Here is a 5,452-nt window from a genome sequence, read left to right on the forward strand (position 1 = left end):
TTTGTGTTACTAGTTTCTCTCCAGAGTCTGAGTAAGGTAGAGATTATGTTCTGCATGGTGGTTGTGCTTTTTCTTTTCTAAACATTGGCTTTTTAAAAATTATCTTCCTAATTTGTCACTAGGGGGCGAGCTTGTCGTTTTCCTGCAATAACGGGTCTGCTCTGTCACCACCTACTGTTCTGGGCTTCCAGTGTTGCCGCCATCCTAGAAGGAAGGCTTGCTGTGCGGCTGGCTGAAGGTTTGTAAGCATAGCTTGCCAGCTTCTCCACTTGATAGAGGAGAGGGACTTTCCCAGGAACGCACAAGAAGTTTTAAAAAGTGAGTTTATTTTTTCAATGTGAAGTAGCTTTTGTTTTGTTTAAAATAAATTCCGTAGGCCAACAAGCATATGAAAAGATGCTCAGCATCACTAATAATTAAGGAAGGGCAGATCAGAAGCATGAGATAATTATCCCACAACTGTTAGAATGGCTGTTTTTTATATATTATCTATAAAGACAATAAGCATTGGCAAGGATGTAGAGAAATTAGAACACTTACACGTTGTTGGTGGGAATGTAAAAGGTATAGCTGCCTTGGAAAACAATATAGCAGTTCCTCAAAACATTAAACCTAGAATGACAATAGGATCCAGCAATTCCATTTCTGGGTGTATCTGTGTCATAGCAGCATTCACAGTTGCTAAAAGGCAGAAGAAACCCAAATATCTATCAGTGGGTGAGTGGGTAAACAAAATGTGTATACATATAATGAAATATCACTCAGCCTTAAAAGGAGGGAATATCTGACGCATGCTACAACATGGATGAGCCTCAAAGACATGCTAAGTGAAATAGACATCACAAAAAGACATACTGTGGGATTTCATTTACATGAGATGTTTAAACTTAGGGCAAAATGTTGGTTGTTGCAGGCTAGAGAAAGGGGGAAATGGGGACTTGTTTAATGGGTATAGAGTTTGAATTTTGCAAGATGAAAAACTTCTGGAAATTACTTGCGCACAAATGTGAAAGTTCTTAACACTACTGAACTCTACATTTAAAAATCATTAAGATGTGGGGGGCGCCTGTGTGGCTCAGTTGGTTAAGCATCTGCCTTTGGCTCAGGTTGTGGTCTTGGGGTCCTGGGATCAAGAGCGCATGGGCTCTCTGCTCAGCAGGGAGTCTCCTCATTCTCTTCCTCTCAAATAAGTAAATAAAATCTTTAGAAAAACGGTTAAGATGGGGGGCACCTGGGTGGTTCAGTCATTAAGCATCTGCCTTCAGCTCAGGTCATGATCCCAGGGTTCTGGGATTGAGCCCCATACTGGGCTCCCTGCTCAGTGAGAAGCCTGCTTCTCCCTCTCCTGCTCCTCCTGTTTGTGTTCCCTCTCTCATTGAGTCTATCTCTGTTAAATAAATAAATAACATCTTTTAAAAAAATGGTTAAAATGGTAAAATTTATGTTTATTTTACCACAATTTTTAAAAAAAATGTAAACATTGAACTGTTTTTTAATACAAGGTTTGAAGTTTTTGTTTACAAAAGCAATATGTTGGGGGCACCTGGGTGGCTCAGTGGGTTAAGCCTCTGCCTTCGGCTCAGGTCATGATCTCAGGGTCCTGGGATCGAGCCTCGCATCGGGCTCTCTGCTCGGCAGGGAGCCTGCTTCCCCCTCTCTCTCTGCCTGCCTCTCTGCCTACTTGTGATCTCTGTCTGTCAAATAAATAAATAAAAATTAAAAAATAAATAAATAAAATAAAAGCAATATGTTTACATGAAATGTAGTTTGGAAGATGGCAGAGGAAATAATACCCCTCACCATCCTTTACAACCTATTGGCATTCTTTGGCCCAATAGTGTGTTGCTTAATTACTTTTTTAAACAATCACATCTTTCCAGTTAAGTCACTGGTTTTGTAATTTTGAAGAGTTTGAATTTTGATGGCATATGCGCTGGGTTATTTTATAGACCAGTTCTTGCCTGGGACCCAAGGTGCCTGCCTTCTCTGGATCATATATTGAGATAGGGTTGGGAACAATGGAGTAGGCATTAACAGTTTCAAAATGTAACATTTCACAAAAATTTTTTTAAATGTGAAGAGTGAGAATTTACTGTATGGAAAGGTCCAAGGCCGTTTCATACCAGGTTGCTCTGGGAAGGAACGGGTTGCTGAGAGGCAGCATGGTCAAGTTTCTCACTTTTGTGCAACCTTTGAGGCAAGACTTGAAAGCCGGTTTTCAGATTCTGGTCACAGCAAGCTACTCATTACTGTGTCCTCTGGCTAGCAGGCATTTGAATCATCATTAGCAACTATTTCTAATGTTTTTCCTCTGTGCCAGGCTTGGGCTGGATGGTCTAATGAAGACGAAGTTTCATAATTGACTAGTGGTTTGTGTTCTCATTAGTGTTCTCACTAAAATTTCACAGTGCAGTGCTCAGTGTTGTGAGAAAGGGAAGCAAGAGGCTCACTCAGAGAGGGAGGGGAAGGCTGGAGGGTCTAGTGATTCGGATTTTATCCTGTGGGTCATGCAGAGTCACTGAAGGGTTTTGAGCAGGAAATTAGATCACCCTAGTGTAGAAAATGAATGGGAGAGCAATGGGGGGGTAGGAGGTTGGTGGAGTCAACTCGGGGTTAAAAAAGAACCCAGATTTCCAACCTGGGCACTTGGGTGTACAGGGGGTGCCATTCATATTGTTTTGGAGCCTATGTACGGGGATGGGAACAAAAATTTTTATTGAACTGTTTGGTAAATTTTTTTTTAATTTAGAAATAAATTGCATTTTAATTTTTTGAAGTTTTATGAAATTCCCTGAAAACATTTTTTTTAAAGATTTTATTTATTTATTTGACAGAGATCACAAGGAGGCAGACAGAGAGAGCAAGAGGAGGAAGCAGGCTCCCTGCTAAGCAGAGAGCCCGATGTAGGGCTTGATCCCAGTACCCTGGGATCATGACCTGAGCGGAAGGCAGAGATTTTAACTCACTGAGCCATCCAGGCACCCCTCTCTGAAAAGATTTTGATAGGTAGAGGCATCTGGGTGGCTCAGTTGGTTAAGCGTCTGACTTGATTTTGACTTAGGTCATGAGATTAGCACTGCTTCAGGCTCTGCGTTCAGTGGGGAGTCCACTTGAGATTGTCTCCCCCTCTGTCTCTCCCTGTGCTCTATTTCTAAAATTAATCTTTTTTTAATTGTTAAAGATTTTATGTATTTATTTGAAAGAGAGTGCAGGAGCATGCGGGTGGGGGTGGAGCAGAGGAAGGAGAAGCATGAGGACAGGGAGCTCAGTCCCAGAACTCCAGAATCATGACCTGAGCCAAAGACAGATGATTAACCAACTGACGCACGCCGGTGCCCCTAAAATAAATAAATAAATCTTTAAAAAAAAAAACAAAATTGAGAGGCAACTTGGCAGGGGGAAAATGCCTAGATTTCAGGTCCTACAAAGTGGGTAACTCTGGATTAGTCAAAGGCATACTAAGCATGAGTGATTATGGCACCTAACAAAGAATGAGAAAATATAAGTTAATAAAAATATTTTGTATTTTTAAAAAGCATTAAGTAATCACTTTGTGGGGGAAAAGTGAAATGTTTTTGGCTTCCTGACATTGATTTTACAATTTAGATTTCTCATTTTAAATTCTATATTAGAGTTGGTGGGATGGAGGGTACCAGGCTTTTTCAGTTCTTAAGTCCAAAGGTCTTAATCTGGATTCTGATCTGGGTTTTGCCTATTATTGGCTGTGTGGCCTTGCACAAGTTAGGTCTGGGTCTTGGTTTTGTCACCTATCACATGGGGATGACAATGCCTTCTAGGGTTGTTAAGAGAATTAAATAGGAGCTCTTATCAGAGAATGATTAATGTTTCTTTTAAAAGATTTTTATGGGACCATATTTTATAATTAGATAATTGTTTTCTTTCCACTTGGCAGTGTTAACTTGTGAGGGAATCTAGCTTTTAAGACAGTCTGCCTTTGCTGCCATTCTTTTAATATCCAGGGAGCTGATGGTGAGGCTCTCTAGAGGTATTCAGGGCATAAAACAGCTGCTGGAGAAAGGCCTGGAGAAGGGGTGGGGGTGGGGCCCACCTCCTGCCTCCTCCACCTCCTCCTCTTTGCCCCAGTGGAGAGAGAGTCACCGAGAAGACTTGCACCTGCTGGGGCCTGCAGTGGAAACTATTCCCAGCTGGTGCCCCTCCCCAGGCTTAAGGAATGGCGATTGTATTACAGTTTATAAATCAGGCCTCCCCACTGTCTAAAGGGGAAAGGCCAAAATTCTTTGCCTAACATATAAGTCTCTCCACCCCCATGATACGTTCCCAGCCTCCATATTTAGCTCCATCTTCTTCCTAACTTGGGAGCTGCTTGTAGTCTCTGTACCACTGCCAAAAAAAGAAAGAGAGAGAGAGAGGGAAGGAGAGGAGGAGGGAGGAAGGAAGGAAAGAAAAGAAAGAAGAAAAATGACAACAAAACACCCAGGCTATTTCTTATTGCCATGCATTTATGTTGCTAGTTGCTCTCTCTGGAACGCCCTTTTACCTTTTATTTTTTTTTAATTTTTCTTTATTTTATCACCCCTCCCAAGTCCTGATCCCCATCCCTGACTCAGTCCCCAATACTGGGGCCAGAGAGCCGAGGGCCCTGCCCCTTCTACCTTTCAAGTAGAATATCTTCATCTTTTAACACTCCGGAAGCATTCCCTTCATCACCTAGGCTGGTTAGAGACTTTCTCTGCCCTGAATTTCATCCATCGCAGTGCTGATCACATTATTATCATCTGTCTGTTGATGGCCTCCACTTTCCATAAGACTAGAGTTCCTGGACAATAGGGACCTGATTGGCTTCATCTCTATCCTCAGGCCCCAGAGTGAGGCTGGGCACATGCTGGACTGGTAGCTGGTTGCTGAGATGAACAGCGCAGTGTGGCACCTTAGCAGCCTCAAGCCACCCCAAGACAAATCAGGCCAGGCTCATCTTCATATCTAGGAACCGGTGTAAGCCATAAGGGTGTACTGTTGTTGAAACTGCTCATCAAGAAAAGTTCCTGTCTAAGCTGGAGCTGACACAAGATGGATTAGTACTTTTTCAGGCTGTGTTCAGGACAGTGTCTTTATTTTATATTTTATTTTATTTATTTTATTTTATTGGATTTAGTTATTAATTTATTAGAGAGCAAGCACACAGAGGGAAAGGGAGAGAGAGAGGGAGAAGCAGAGGTCCCCACTGAGCAGGGAGCCCAGTGAAGGGCTCTATCCCAGGAGACCAGGATCATGACCTGAGCCAAAGGCAGACACTTTTTTTTTTTTTTTTTAAGATTTTGTTTATTTATTTGACACAGGGAGAGAGATCACAAGGAGGCAGAGAGGCAGGCAGAAGGGTTGGGGGAGCAGGCTCCCTGCTGAGCAGAGGCTGAGTGTTGAAGGACTATTAGGAATTGCTGAGCTGGATGTGAGGCTCAATCCTAGGACCCTG

Source organism: Mustela erminea, chromosome 10, assembly GCF_009829155.1.
Source record: "Mustela erminea isolate mMusErm1 chromosome 10, mMusErm1.Pri, whole genome shotgun sequence".
NCBI lineage: Eukaryota > Metazoa > Chordata > Mammalia > Carnivora > Mustelidae > Mustela > Mustela erminea.